Source organism: Anolis carolinensis, chromosome 1 (assembly GCF_035594765.1).
Source record: "Anolis carolinensis isolate JA03-04 chromosome 1, rAnoCar3.1.pri, whole genome shotgun sequence".
NCBI lineage: Eukaryota > Metazoa > Chordata > Lepidosauria > Squamata > Dactyloidae > Anolis > Anolis carolinensis.
The window spans coordinates 113,244,693-113,261,225 of NC_085841.1; the positions used below are offsets into that span (position 1 = coordinate 113,244,693).

Sequence of the window (16,533 nt, forward strand, 5' to 3'; positions counted from 1 at the left end):
GCTTCCTCAAAAGAGGAAGCTTAGGAGCCTGGCATGCCAAGCTTTCCTGAAGACTAGATGAGACACAGACAGGTTGAAGGCAAAATCAGAGGTTTTATTCTCAATGACCAAAGAGGATTTCAGCAGAGTCTGCACTCTCAAGAACTGGCATACTACAATTGTAAACATATATTTTATTTATAACATTCCAACAGCTATTCAAGACTGCTGAGCTGGCTTATGATTGGTCCAAAAAGTGTCTGGCTAGGATCTGCTCTCTGGTTGATCCAGGATTCCACCCGACATCATTGCAGGTTGGTCCCCAGTGGCAGGAAAGTTTTTTAAAAGTCATTGGATTTTTTAAAAAGATCTGTGTCTGTTTATTAATTTACCCAAGAAATGGATGTGGTGGGACAAGTGATCATGGACTCAAATGGGTTTTGATATCTCAGTTCTGGCCAATACAATGCCAGTCCAATAAATAAAGAGTGCTCAGGATGTTTTGTAATTGCAATGGGAGTCCAAGGGAGAGGTCTGATTTGATGACAGGGATGAGGAAAAATTACTAGGAATACCCCCCTCGATGGATTGCCACCTTGTCATGGTGAGGGGGCTTGCGTGTTCTGATGAACCTGTTGGCAAAACCACCGGAGTCATGCACTCCCAGGAGTGGCAACAGTGGAGGCTCCAGACCAAGCACAATCCGAAGACCCAAAGACCTCAACGGCGGAGCAGGCGGAGGATAACATGGTACATGTTACAATGGCTGTGAAGGTGGAAGAAGGCTGCAACAGACTGAGAAGTCACTCTCGTTGTGTTAATCACACCACTGCTGGAACCTCACTGTGTGAGGACTGTGTGTTGACAGGCCGTGCACCGTCCTCCACACATTAAAAAAAATCACGCACAGGCATCTTCCAAGAAAAATAAAAACAAACCAACAAAAGTCCCATGGCGATCAGTGAGTGGCGACGGGGGCAGGACTGTGAAATCTGGAAGACCCTAGTCACAGACTGGCACATGGGCGGTAGATATGGACTCAGCCGTTCTACCTCAAGGACCGAAGCAGTTGAGTAGTCCGGCAGCTGTATCCATGACTGAGCAGCCCTTTTTAGGATCTGCTCTGCTCACCCCACATGGGAAAGGGGCTAGAAAAGGTGCCCTAAATATAGTCTGCCTCTTTTACCCTGACTGGACTGCACAACTCTACGGCCAAAAAAGAGAGATGAACTTTGGAACATGGAACTGTTGGATAACACTGACAGCGAATGGCCCGAACACAGGACTGCTATCATTGCAAGGGAGCTGGGATGCTTTAAGATCGGCATAGCAGCCCTTCAGGAGACCCGAAGAGCAGGAAGGGACAGCTGAAGGAAGAAAAGGGAGGCTACACCTTCTTCTGGAAGGGACTGCCTGAAGAAGAGCAAAGAATACATGGAGTTGGCTTTGCTATCAGAAATAACCTGACTGAAGCACCCACTGGCATCAACGAACAACTCTCAACCCTCCGAATTAACCTTGCCAAAAACCAACAGGCAACCATCATATGTGCATAGATGCTGACTGCCAACTCTAGATGCTGACAAAGACATCAAGGAAAATTTTTATTGTCAGCTGGACATCATCCTATCGGAGATACCTAAGAAGGACAAAATCATCCTCCTGGGGGACTTTAATGCCAGAGTCGGAAGGGACTCCGACCTGTGGCCAGGGATCATAGGAAAAGACGGGGTTGGAAACAGCAACTCGAATGGCATCTTGCTTCTCACCAAATGCAGAGAGCACAACCTTGTCATCACCAACATGCTCTTCTGCCAGAAAAACAAGTTCAAGACATCATGGAAGCACCCCCAGTCAAAGCATTGGCACCTCTTGGACTATGTAATTACACATGCCAGAGACTGCCATGACAGGTGCTGACAACTGCTGGATGGACCACAGGTTAATCAAACCACAATGGCTATCAAGATTGTCCCCAAATGCAGACTCCAAGGAAGAAAAACTAGACGCAAAATGTCCAAAGTCCTTCAGGAGCCCTCCAAATGAGCCCTTCTCCAAACAACACTCAAAGATCATCTACCCACAGAACACCCCGAAAATGTTGAGGAACACTGGAACAAACTGAAGACCTCCATCATCACAGCCTGTGAAGAAACCATTGGATACCAAACTAAGAAACATCAAGACTGGTTTGACGATAACGACAAAGAAATCCAACAGCTAATTGATAACAAAAGGAAAACCTTCCAAACATGGCAGAGAGACACCAACTGTACTGCTAAGAAAAAGATCTATGCCAGTGCAAATCTGAGGTCCAAAGAAGGACCAGAGAACTCAAGAACATCTGGTGGACAAAGAAGGCTGAAGAAATCCAACACTTTGCAGACACGCATGATGCTCAGGGATTTTTCAAAGCCACAAAGATAATCTAAGGACCAAGAAACCATGGCATACAGCCTCTATGCTCATCAGATGGAACCAAACTTCAATTGCACTACATTGGAAAGAGCACTACCAGAACCTGCTGAATCACAGCTCCAATGTGGCCGAAGAGGCCCTCTCACAAATCCCGCAACAACAAACCAGGGATGAGCTTGCAGTACTGCCTAGTTTGGAAGAGGTCAGCAATGCCATCAGCCAACAAAAAAACAACAAAGCCAGCGGACCTGATGGGATCCCTGCTAAAATCTTCAAAGCGGGTGGACCTGAGCTGATACAACTCCACCAGCTCATTGAAAAAGTGTGGGTGACCGAGAAAATCCCAGCAGACTTCAAGGATGCCACCATCATCACCCTTTTCAAGAAAGGGGACAGACTGCGGGAACTATCGCGGTATCTCCCTCCCAAGAATCCTTGCAAACCGCCTTCTCCCTGTCTCAGAAGACATCCTCACAGAATCCCAGAACAGCTTCCGTCCCTCCAGAGGAACAGTGGACATGATCTTCACTGCACAACAGCTCCAAGAAAAATGCAGGGAACAAAACCAACCTCTGTACATGGCATTCATTGGCCTTGCAAAGGCATTCGACACAGTGAATCGCAGTGCTCTCTGGACCATCCTCCAAAAAATCAGGTGCCCTGACAAATTTGTGAACATCCTTCAGCTCCTCCATGATGACATGATGGCAACAGTCTTGGACAGCAACAGCTCACAAAGTGACCCATTTAAGGTGGAATCAGGTATCAAGCAGGAATGTGTTATTGCCCCCACCTTATTTTTCATCTTCATCGCTATGATACTTCACCTTGTTGATGGGAAGCTTCCCACCGGAGTGGAAATCATCTATCGGACAGATGGCAAGCTATTTAACCTCAGCAGACTGAGAGCCAAAACCAAGGTCACCACAACATCTATTATAGAACTCCAATATGCCGATGACAACGTAGTCTGTGCGCACTCAGAAGAAGACCTACAAGCCACTCTAAACACCTTCGCAGAAGCATACGAGAAGCTCAGCCTCTCAAAGAACATCAAGAAAACCAAAGTGCTCTTCCAACAGGCACCAGCGAATCCCTCTGCAATGCCAGGAATACAACTTAATGGTGTCATATTAGAAAACGTTGACCATTTTCTCTACCTTGACAGCCACCTCTCCACAAAAGTCAACATCGACACTGAAATACAACACCGCCTGAGCTCTGCGAGTACAGCATTTTTCCTTATGAAGCAGAGAGTGTTTGATGATCGGAACATCCGTAGAGATACCAAGGCGCTTGTTTACAAAACCATTGTCCTCCCAACCCTGCTCTATGCCTGCGAAACGTGGATGGTCTACAGACGTCACACTGAACTCCTGGAGTGTTTCCATCAGCGCTGCCTCAGAAAAATCCTGCAAAACTCTTGGGAAGACAGGAGGGCAAATGTCAGCGTGCTTGAGAAACAAAGACCACCAGCATTGAAGTGATGCTCCTGCGCCATCAACTCCGCTGGACTGGCCACGTTGCCCAAATGCCCGTTCACCATCTCCCAAAGCAGCTACTCTACTCTGAACTCAAGACTGGGAAGCGTAATGTTGGTGGGCAGGAAAAGAGATTTAAAGATGGGCTTAAAGTTAACCTTAAAAACTGTGCCATAGACACTGAGAACTGGGAAGCCCTGACCCTTGAGCGCTCTAATTGGAGGTCAGCTGTGACCAGCAGTGCTGCGGAGTTCGAAAAGGCACAAATGGAGGGCTTAAGGGAAACACGTGCCAAGAGGAAGGCCCGTCAAGCCAACCCTGACCGGGACCGCCTTCCACCTGGAAACAGATGTCCTCACTGCGGAAGAACATGCAGATCAAAAATAGGTCTCTTCAGCCACCTAAGAACCCACCCCCAAGGCACCAAGGATGGAAGACAATCCTCCTCGAACTACGAGGGATCGCCTAAGTAAGTAAAATAAGTACTAGCAATAAATCAGATCATATCAGGAAGAAACAGGAAAAGACCCAGAGGCTCTTACACAAGCTCATTGTGTGTCCCATGCATTTTCCCGAGGCATTGTGTGGGGATTATGATAATCATGAGGCTACATCCTGAGGTCTGGGATGTGGTGAGACAGCATTCCAAGAGAAATTCATGAAAGGTTACTTTAGGCCAATGGAAAAAGTCAACACAGGCTTGCTATATGTCTCAATGGAGTCATGGGCCAGAATTCATAATTTTGGAGTCTAGTTTTTGATCACAAATGGAGGAAAGAGCTCCTGGAAAATTCAAGTTAAAATGGGCTCCCTGTATCAGTGTAAAGATGATTATTACAAAATAATTCTGTTTTGCTGTTGTTGAAAGCTGATGCACAATGCCACTTAAGTCAAAAAATAAAATAAACAACTAATAAACCAGGTTAAGCATTTCACCAGTCCTGACCTATACGTTTTCATTTGCTCATCCACTGGACAAAAATAGTTTTAAATTATATTCTTTAAAGAAACTCAAATTATTTCTAACTTTTAAGAAACCACACATTATATTTGTTTGTCTACTCAGAAATATGTTCAGTGGGACTCCCTCACAGGTATGCATTATAGGATTGAACCACAAGCTATATTTGACTGAAAAGATATATCTCAGAAAGAATATGGTTTCCTGGAATTATCCTGTTCATTTGTTTTAAAAGTTAAAGTCATTCTTCAATTTTCACTTCTCAGCATACTTTCTGAAACTCACTACCCAAAGCTGGGCATTTTATCTTTTATCTGCTATGGGTGGTTGGATATAATCCTATAATTTCCACTGCAATAATGAGAGGTTTAATTTTCCATTTCTTTCTGCTGTGAGACAGCATGTGGTTTGAATACTCACTCATGTCTGCATGGGTACACACTCTGCATTTGCATTACTATAAAGCCAATATCTGTATCATCTTTTCTTTATGAAGGGGTGGGAAACACAGAAAGAAGCAGAGAAATATAAAGTATATCTGAAATCTACTGAATGATTCCTCTTGCCCACCAGTTTTGGTTCTCTAGTTTTAATGCTACCCAAAGACTTGATAGCAGTTTCTCTTGTCTCATCCCAAAATCTATCTTTTCGGGGTTAAAAATCATTCCAATATCCCAGCACATGGACAGTTTTTTTTTCAAAATTAAAGTGAACATGATGAAGAAAAGAACCTGCTCAACTATACATATCAATGTCTGTTCTGTTCTCAACCCCATTTGAAAAAGATCAATCCATAACTTCAGTGGCCAAGGTACGTTCCAGGTGGCTGCAGGGAAGGAGTATACCGTATAAGCCAATCAGTGTTTTGATCAGGGAGATGGCTTTATGTCATGAGAAAACACCTTTAAAAGCTTTCATTTTTCCTCTACCAGCTCATCAGTGAAATTTAATGGACCAGAGGCATCTTATGTTCCAGCCCAACCAAGCTGAAAAGTGGAAGCAAGAAGAAGAATCTGAAGAACATTAAAATAATCAATATGGAGAATGACCTGGTTTTCTGATATTTCTGTTCTTAGGTAACTGACTGCCTGAAATATTGCCATCATATGAAAAGGTTGGTTCATGGATGAAGCAGTTTAGGTTAGGGATATCTTGGCATGTAGACAATATTCTATAGAAGCAATCCTATGTTCAGTTACTGGGGAGTACTTCCTTTTAAACTCAACCGGATTTAGTATAGGTAAAGAAAGGTTTTCCCCTGACATTAAGTCTAGTTGTGTCCGACTCTGGGGATTGCTGCTCCTCTCCATTTCTAAGATGAAGAACCAGCATTGTCCTTAGACACCTCCAAGTCCTTGTGGCCAGCATGACTGCATGGAGTGTCGTTATCTTCCCGCTGGAGTGATACCTATTGATTTATGCACATTTGCAAGTTTTCAAACTGCTAGGTTGGCAGAAGCTGGGGCTAACAGCATGAGCTCACACTGCTCCCCAGATTTGAACTGCTGACCTTTCAGTAGGTAAGTTCAGCAGCTCAGTGGTTTAACCCACTGCGCCACTGGCAGCACACTGAATTGGCCATCTGCTATACACTTATATCAGAAAAGATGTCTCCCCTCAAAAAATCACACAAATATTCACTTATCTGAGAATAATGATAGACCTTGAAATTGCTGACAGAAAGGAGGTGTTAGTAAGAAATAAAAGAAAGGAGGAAATGATCGTACCACTTAAAATGTTGTTCCTATTTCAAAACTTACCAATTATTAAAGGAGTAAAGGGCTTTGAACAGTGGGAGAAGGAGTTTGTTACATTTATATTGGCAGGTAAAAAAAAAAGCTGGAAATACAATAGATGCAAAAGTTAGAGGTCTAGCCCTTCCAGACTTTATATATTATTATGAAGCAGCAGGTTTTAGTTGGCTAAAGGAATGGATTAAACTAAAGAATCAAACTTTATTTAATTTGAAGGATTACAATTTAAGATTCAGATGGTATGCTTATTTATGATCTGAAAAGGATAAGATAAAGAATTTAAAAGACATTTAATAAGATTTAATCCCTTAACTATTTGGAAGAGATACAACAGGGGGGTGGAATTGAAAACTCCTCTATGGCTGTGCCCACTAGAAGCAATATTAAGGCCAACATTAAAAGAAAAAATAAGAACCTACAGGGAGTATTTGATTAAAGAAAGAGATCAATGGAAATCAAAAGGGAGAGAAGAAATAGGGATAAATAGTTGATTTCATTATTATCAATTACATGATTGATGTATGAAAAATGTTAGTATGGGGTTCTCCAAAAGAAAATTGGTGTTGGAGAACATCCTTGAGAAGGGGAATAAGGGTTTAATCTCTAGAATGTACAAATATATCTTGGAGTACAGCTTAGAAGACAGCCAAATAAAAACACCTGTGACACCTCAGGCAGCGTGAGCACTGGGAATCAGACACAAAGGCCAATAAACAATCTAATATCTTTATTAAGGAAATAAAGGAGGCAATAAAAAATAAGCAGAGTATATAGTCCTTTCAGGAAAGGTCAAATATAGTCCAGTAATATGTAAGCAGATATCCAGTATTAAGTTCTAAATCCAATAACCGAAACACACTCAAACCTGCAGGCTGTTTGAGTGGGGAATTAAGGCAAGAGCTGTCCAGAGTTCCAGGGCTCAATCCGAGGCTAGGATGCAAAGCAAGGCAAGTTAGTCGTGGTAAAGCTGAATCACTGTCCAGGCTTGACAGGAAGGCGAGAGGCAGCCGGTCTACTCGGGAGTAGCGCGCTGCAGAACTAGAGTCGATGTGATCCCTCAACTGACATGTTGAACACCGCAAGATCTATTTGGTGCCCAGAACTTTTATGGGACTTTGCTCTCCTCCTCAGCCAGGTGTCCGAGCTCTTTCCCAAGGGAAAATGACCCAAGACAACAACTTTGCCAGATGCAGTCCTCCCTGAAAACTCTCAAGGGAACCAGCCTAATTAACGCTGGCTTTTTCTGCTAAACGAGCGCTCCTTCTCAAAATCTGTTTTTCCGCACGAAGCCTCCCAAGATAATCGGCGGTCAAAACTAACATTCTCTGGAGAACCAGGCTGAGAGCCAAGGCCCTTTCTTGTGAACTGTGGGCTAGAATTGTCAACAGTGGGCACCTGGAAAGGGACGGAATCAAGCGGAAATGGCGGAAACCCCATCTCTTCTTCGGTCTGCTCCGTAATAGTGACGGGGTCATGACTCGGGGGTCTCTGAGACACTACAACAGCTATAATTTCGTAGGCCAAAGCCCTAAGAAAAATATTGATTTGGAGAAATTGGAATATTTGGAAAAAAGGATTTAAATTTTCAATAGAGGGATCTATTGGAGGAAATATGTATAAAATGTTCAATATAAGTTATGTAATGCCAGAGATATTAGCAAATATGGAAGGGGAATGAATTCTGGAGATATAAGACACAGAAGGGCACTTTTTCACATTTGGTAGTCATGTTGGCTGGTACAAGATTTTTAGGAAAATGTGGTCAAGGAAACAAACAAAATGATTATCAATAAGGTTAAGATAAACCCAGAAATGTGTCTTTTAGGCTGATTTAGGGAGGGAATTGGTAAAGGAGATAAAGAAATTTGTCGGTATAACTTTGTAGCAGCCGGATTAAATATTTATTTAATTTTTTAAAAGGGAGAAAATTCTAAATATGCACTGCTATAAGTATTGCTCATCAGATTGTATGAAGCCATCAAATGAAAACTTATTTCAAATGTGTACACATAATGTGATAAAGTTATGTAAGTCTAAACGGAATTGCTATCCCCAAACAGAATACTTATTTATATAAGCATTGATTTTCCATTAACAGGTGATCCACTGTGGTTTGGACTAACACTTTGATTTAAGCCAAAATAATTTGAACCATATTGTGGGCTGAGAGGGAAAGGAGGAAGTCAAGCACTTACAAGACTGCAATGTTCCATGGAAACTCTTGATTTTTATAACATGCCATATGTATGTATGCACTTTCAAGTGGCCTGTCAACCTATGACAACCCCATGAATTTCATAAGATTTTCCTACACAAGAAAAACTCAGAGGTGTTCTTGACTGTTTTTTTCTATCTAGTATTCATTGGTGCAAACAGTACTAACCAGGGCTGATCCTGCTTATTTTCCAAATGCAATAACAACACCTTAAACAGAAAGTATAAAGCAAAAAAACAAAACAAATAAAAAAAACAGCATCAATTGTTACAAATGTCAGCAGATAGATAAAAGGAGAGGGTGTATTCAAATTGACCTTAACAGAGTTTCTTTATTCAGAAGCAATTTTCTTATTGGTAAAACCAGACTGCTATAAATTGAAATTTATAAAAATGCCAAAAATGATCATGATGTTTCAATAATACATCTTTATTGGTATGGTGCAATACCCTCAACAAAGTATGGACCATAAACACCTCCTAATATTAGAGGAAAAGATAAAATTTGAAATGGTTAGTGATGCAAACAGCCTACCATAACCCTACTGAGTTGTTCGGTATCTTTCTTTATTTTTGGCAACACATTGTTTACTATTAGGCTTGTCTGATCTATTTGTTCAGACTGGAAAGCTGTTACTTGGCATACCGCTGTGTTCTGTAAACAGCTCCAGAAACAAACAAGGTTTAAAATAAAATCACTGTTTAATCAGAAGACTGCTACACATCTTATCCGTTCTCTTCAAATAGCCAGGTAGCTTTGTGTTGAATGGGTACATTTAGCAACTTAAATATTGGATGTTCCAGTTGTATCAGATTATTTCTCTTGGGTTTTTTGTCAAGGAGTTGGCTGGTTACTCATCCTGGTCCTAGTCTAATAATATGGATCAACAGCTTGAAACCTAGGTGACTATAGTGACCTCCAGGAACTTTCTGTTTAAGGCCAGTGTATCCTCTGATACTTGGTAGACCTCCTCCTATTGCAATTTCATCATTTTTTTTTACTGAGATAAAGGCACAAGGTACAAAGCTACCTGCCACTGGACCTCTTCCCTCACCCTCTGCTTTTCTATCTCAGCTGCTTTCCTCTCCCCACAAAGTAAAAAAGAATTAAATGATTGTCCTGGGATGTTGAAGCACATCAAGGAAAAACTCTCTCCAAACTACAGTAAACTTTCCCTCAAGGAGGGAATGAGTTAAAGGAGTTCTAAGCCTGGAAACATCTCCATTCATATGGGAATGGATAAACTTTTTAAAAAAGAAATAACCATTGACCAGTAAAACGTGGTCTCTTATTGCAAGAACTTGAAATATCTAAAACTATTCTATCTTTCTTTGCTCTAGGGGAAAAAGAAATATCAAAAAATTAGAGATATCATCCAGCCCCCCTGTAAAATTATGTGAAAGAGCAAGGGAACTGAACAGTGAATGCCTCACCTGGACCTGCCTACCCCGCTATGGCAATGAAAATGTCCAGTGGCAGTTTCACTGCCAACACTCCTGTGCTGATCAAGGTCTCTATACAAGTTGGAGCTTCCGTTCGTACTCTGTCTCTAAGGCATTTCAGTCCCCTGCAATGCCTGCCCATGGCTCATGAAATTCAAATGGACATTATCTCTTGCTGATCTTACCTTGTTACATGTATTTCTGCTCATCTACATGTCACCCTCAGTTAGGGTGATTACACCAAAATATAGCAGAGTACCAGAACATCCATTCATAACCAGCAAAGTGTTACATGTGGTGAGCAGAAATACCCTTTATCCTTTTAGGGTGGCCAAGCACTACAGAGTCAATCTTAGGTTTCAAAATATTTATTCTGGAAAAAGAAATACATTCAGGATACAAACGTCCTGGAGCTAACTTACATTCTTTAATGTGTTGTCAAAGGCTTTCATGGCCGGAATCACTGGGTTGCTGTGAGTTTTCTGGACTGTATGGCCATATTCCAGAAGCATTCTCTCCTAACATTTCACCCACGTTTATGGGTTGTGAGGTCTGTTAGAAAAACTAGGCAAATGAGGTTTATATATATCTGTGGAAAGTCCAGGTTGGGAGAAAGAACTCTTGTCTGTTGGAGGCAAGTGTAAATGTTGCAATTGGCCACCTTGATTAGCATTTAATGGATTTGCAGATTCAAAGCCTGGCTGCTTCTTGCCTGAGAGAATCCTTTGTTGGGAGGTGTTAGTTGACCCTGATTGTTTCGTGTCTGGAATTCCCCTGTTTTCTGAGTGTTGTTCTTTATTTACTGTCCTCATTTTAGAGGGTTTTTTAAATACTAGTAGCCAGATCTTGTTCATTTTGATCCTTTCTGTTGAAATTGTCCACATGTTTGAACAGTGCAGGGGTGAGCGCAACAGAATGGATAGGCAGGAGCCAGCCTTCATTGGAGTGATGAGTAAAAATGCAGTATTTTCAAATTATAAGAATCTTAATAATCAGGTGTGATAAGGAGACTATGCATCTTGTCTCAATACAGTATGCATCCAGTCCTTAAAAAATATGGGGTGCCTATTGATATAAACAGATTATATCCCAATGTGATAAAGTCCCCAAATTAAGCCAGATCAGCATTGTGCAACATTTCACCACTGCGGGACTGATCCACACAAACTGAGCTAGATGGTCAGGTTAGATGTGCTGCTAGACATGACCCCATGTAACAGCCATCCATGCATCAATGAATGCAGCCTCATCCATATGCAACTTAAGAGGATATTGAAGGTAAAATAAAGCATAAAATTGGTGGTGGAGAAGGAGAAAAACATCTAAAAAGCATCTGCCCCACCCTGCTTACAAGTTATTTAACAGCTTATCTGAACCAGGGCCTTTCCTTAAATCACATAAAACCTTAGTACAATAAACAAATTAAAAAACAATCAGCACAAAGAGATGTACAACATGTCTGTGTATTGTATTTTCTATGAAATTCACTCAGGGCTTGTTTCAGTCCAGCAACATGAGATATGCATTTGCTGAATGCAATCTGACTTGAAAAACAGTGTTTTTTCTGCAGTGTTGCAACCCTAATCAGACTGTAATATACTCAAAAGAACATAACCTTTGATATAGTTCATACTGTACAAGAATTTCAAGAGAAAAAAAATCAGGAAGCTCATTATAACTTATTAATGAAGAGTAGAAGAGGTATGCTATTCAGGGCTGCTGAGTCCTATCGGCATCTTCCCCACAAGACTAGGATTTGCAAATTAACCAAAGTTTGCATATCAGATCCACTTATATACTTTCCAAACCTATTCTAGGTTCATTATGTCTGCCCAGAGATTTTTTGATGTTATTCTGAAGAGCAAAAACCTAATTTTCTACACAAGATCTAGCAGTATATAAACAAATAAGATGTAAATCAAACTAGTGCATAGCAGATTATCAAAAAAATGCAAACATTCAAAAATGCTCAGATAAGCAAATCAACAGAGGTGTATGAATGCAGAAAGGTACAGTAGTGCCGCCATCAGTGATCACACAACTGCTATAAGATAGCGGCTTTGTGTAATAAAGTAATATGACTAATAAAGTTATGCAAGTATGTGTAAGTGGATTAGGACACCAGGAGACCAGGCTTCAAATCCTTACATGAACATGGAAATCTATTGGGTAAGTCAACACTCTCAATCATATTTTTAAAAGCCATTTTGAACAAATCTAGCAAAAAAACACCTTATGGAGGGCAACCATAAATGGAAGCAGCAGCAGCAAACAAACAAACAAAAAAACAATAAAGTATATGTACAAGACACTATTGTAGAACTGGCATCTTCATTTAGAGGTTCAATAAAAGAGATTGAAAAGAGGCAGAAATGTCCTAAAAAGAGGGAACTCCAGCAATCGACATCACATTGAGAAATTCCCACCTGGTAGCACATTTCAGCCTCTTTTCTAGCATGGAGGGGCACCGAGCTCAACACATGTTCCAGGGTTGAAAACAGGCTGAAATGTCCTGAAAGGATCTCTCTGAACACAGGTTAGCAATAGTGGTCAGAGCTCTTACCTCTTTATCACACTTTACACACATCTTTACAACTAAAACATCAGGTGGGATGGGAACCCCATCCTGTTTCATTGCCCAACTGTCAACAGTTTGTTGTATCCTATGGGCTTTGATGCAGAACCATAGGATCCCATGGAAAGCAATGGTTTTAACATGGAGCATTGTCTCTAGTATTCCCTGGGGTTCAATGGAGATCGATAGGATCCTATGTGAAGATGAGGTTTTAAACTGGTGTCATTCTCCTTTAATGTAAAGGTCTTTGGGCAGGGCAAGGGATCTCTTGGTGTTTAGATATTGTTATTTCTCCTGATTAAAAAAGTAATATTGACCTGACTAAACACAATAGGACTTTAATTCCCTTCCCTCCATTCTAGCTGTAATAAAAGGAGGGGGAAAAGAAATATATAAAGGTTGAGTATTCTTCATCCAGAATTCTGAAAATACTTCAAAATCCAAAATTGTCCACATCTGTGGCTAAGATAGTGGCACCTGTACTTACTGATGATTCAAAGTACACAAACACTTTCCATGTGTAAACCTATTACAAATCTATATATATAAAAGGCTTTTGGCATCACGGCGATGCACAAAACAGAAAAACCCCAAACCCCCCAAACTCAAAAATTGGCAACACAATTAATCATCCCCGCCTTCAGTAAGATAAAACACAATTATACTAAAAACACAATCACAACACCAACAACCGCAACAGGCGATGTATGCATGCGCCACAATCCTCCCAACCCTTTCCGTGCGCGCACACACACCCCTCGCTCACCCTCTCTCGCGACCTCCACCGCCCTCACGCCCTTCACCCTGTTGCTTCACCTTCCTGCCTTCTCGGCCCACCCGAAAGGTGGCTACTCTCTGCGGGCCTCCAGGTGCCCCCCACGGACCCATACACTTTGCCGCCTTCCCCGGCAGCCGGAAAGGCCGCGGAGGCTCCAGGCGGCCGCTGCACATCCAGGCCTCAATTTCCGCCCTTCCCCAACAGCCGACATACATACACACGCACACACACACATCTCCATATCCATGTACACCCGCCCTCCTCCACTACCTCCTCGCCCCTTCCCAGGAGGGCATCTCTTTCCTGGGACGGCGTCCTATGTGAGGCCAGTGCTTGGCGCCTGGCTAGGCCTCGCCTCCCTTCTCAGGCAGCAGGCCCAGCCAAACCCTTCCTCCACCTTTCCCTCCTGCAAAGGGCAGCCGCTCAGAAGCCCAAGGCAGCAGGATGGCGACAGAGGAAAACCACCCTCTATGGCTGTGCTCTGACCTCAGCCAGCAAAACATTCTGGACTCCAACTCCCAGAAACGCTTGCAAGCTTCTTCAATGGCTATGAATTCTGGGAGTTGAAGACCCAAGCGGTTTCCAGCAATGCCAATGGATGGCGTTCGGGACTCCAACTCCCAGAAACCCTCGTGGATGGTTCAAAGGCCAGGGATTCTGGGAGATGAAGTCCACGGTACCGGTTGAAAAGGCCATTGGCCAGGCGCCAAGGGAAAAAGGACGGCAAAAACAAAGTCACCCTCCTTTTCTATATGACTGGCCTTCATGGTCTCTCAATTAGCAATAATAATAAGAATAAAAATAATCCAATAATAATAACCCAACCACACATCCTCAGGAGTGACAGTTAAACTGACAGTTAAATAATAATAGTAATAATAATAATAATAAATAAATTTAGTAAATTAATATATAAATGTATGTCGTGCATTTGCATATTGTGCATAGTTAATGAGATGTTTTGTGGATGGGCCCAGACGGAGGCGCGACATTCCAATATGTTTCCTTCAATAGAGAAAAATCTGAAATACTGATGTTCATGGATTTTGGGATTGACCTAGATTTGGATAAATATACCCTGTATTTGTATAATAGGGATATTTAATGAGATGTCTTGGAGAAGGGGCCAAAGTGTAGACATGAAATTCCGTGTATGTTTGTTTAGATAGAAATGTGAGATATGAATAGTTACGGTTTAAATTTATAATAATAATACTCCTATATGTGACATTGTGCACATATTAATCCTGCCCTTCTCACCCCGATGTAGACTCACAGAGGCTTATAAATAATATATACATACAATACATTATATTATTATCAACGCACAATATCAACATTACATATTATGTACTATATTCTACTATACCACTATACTGTCATATTATTTCTAATAAAAATAATAAAATAAATACAAAAAACCCCAAAATAAAATAATACAATTAAAAATAAAAATAAAAATAATATAATCAAATAATAAAATATAATACATAAAAATAATAAAAGAATAAAAATACAAATAATAATAAAACAATAAAAATAAAATAAATACAAATAATACAATAAAAATAATAAAACACTAAAAAAAATTAAAAACACTCAAAAATTAATACAATAAAATACTATAATAACACAAAATAAGTAAAAATAATACAACAAAATAATAAAATATAATAAATAAAAAACGTAAGTTACAATAACATTAATTTAAAAATACAAATAACATCAAATAAACATTCCACAACTATTTTTAACCAATACCACCACCACTTTGCCACAGCAACGCGTGGCCGGGCACAGCTAGTATTGTATAAAATACCTTCAGGTCATGTGTATAAGGTATATAGGAAACACATATCACATCAAAAATCTGAAAAAAAAAATCTGAAATTCAAAATACTTCTTGTCCCAAGCATTTCAGATAAGGGGGACTCAACATGTATTCTTCTATATTAAAGATCCAACTAAATAATCCTACTAATTACTAATAACTATAACCATAATCATGGATTATTGCATTATTAGATTGCTCAAAAAGTCCATAAACATTTTCCAATTTTTAAGAAAAAAATTAAGAAAAAAAATTAATTGGTTGATCCATTAACACCTACAATAATTTGGCAATTTAGACTAACTCAGCCACCTTAATTCTTCTGACATTGGTGCTTCGATTAGGTTCCAAATTTGAACGAATAATATTCTTGTTGCTATTGCAATGTATTGAAGACAACCCATATTTACTATCCAACTCTTTTTCCATAATGCCCAACAGAAACATTTCTTGTAAATTACAAAATCAACCTTTACAATTTTTGTATTAATATATAAATCTTTGACCAATAACTTTTCATCTTCTTACACACTATATATCAAAAAAGAGACCTCCTTGACACCTTCAGCATTGATTTGAATCCTGAGGGTTTTTTGACAGTTTATTCAGTGCCATTAGGATTGTTGTTAGGGACTTCCAGTGTGTGGATCATGGCGGGGAGTCGGGTCCTCTGAAGTCTCTATCAGGGACCTGCCTATACAAAGCGGTTGGGTAGAGCAATCGGCTCCCTCTCCATTCGTGGATAGATACGAGGAGACTGCGGATCCCAGGGCACCACCCGATGGTCTATAGAGGGGGTCCCCCCCCAAGGGAGACTCTCTAAAAAGACCCGGGAGCGGCTGGCCCCAGGGAATGGCGAACCGCGTATAGGCGAACCGGAGCCTTAACTTCGGCATTGCCCCTGCCCACACACATCAAATTATTATGAACTGGACTCGATCCAAGAAAGCTTCTGGAGAGAAGGAACACCACTGGCGAAGGGTAAGAGACCTTACTCGACCTTACTCGAATAGATTGAGAGAAGCCCCCACTAAATCTGGGATACTATTCTATGAGACGGAGTGGTGGGAGCGGTTTACAACCTGTAATTCATGCTAAA

General features: G+C 40.9%; 1 long non-coding RNA gene across 1 annotated transcript in view; it reads right to left on the minus strand.

The window, feature by feature from the left end:
* The window catches only part of LOC103280418 (uncharacterized), a 104,487-nt gene extending 88,511 nt beyond the window's left edge, over window positions 1-15,976 (minus strand). The window contains exon 1 of the long non-coding RNA XR_010006121.1: window positions 13,874-15,976. This is a non-coding gene — a long non-coding RNA (uncharacterized LOC103280418). The remainder of the gene's footprint in view (window positions 1-13,873) is intronic.
* Between the last annotated feature and the right edge of the window lie 557 nt (window positions 15,977-16,533).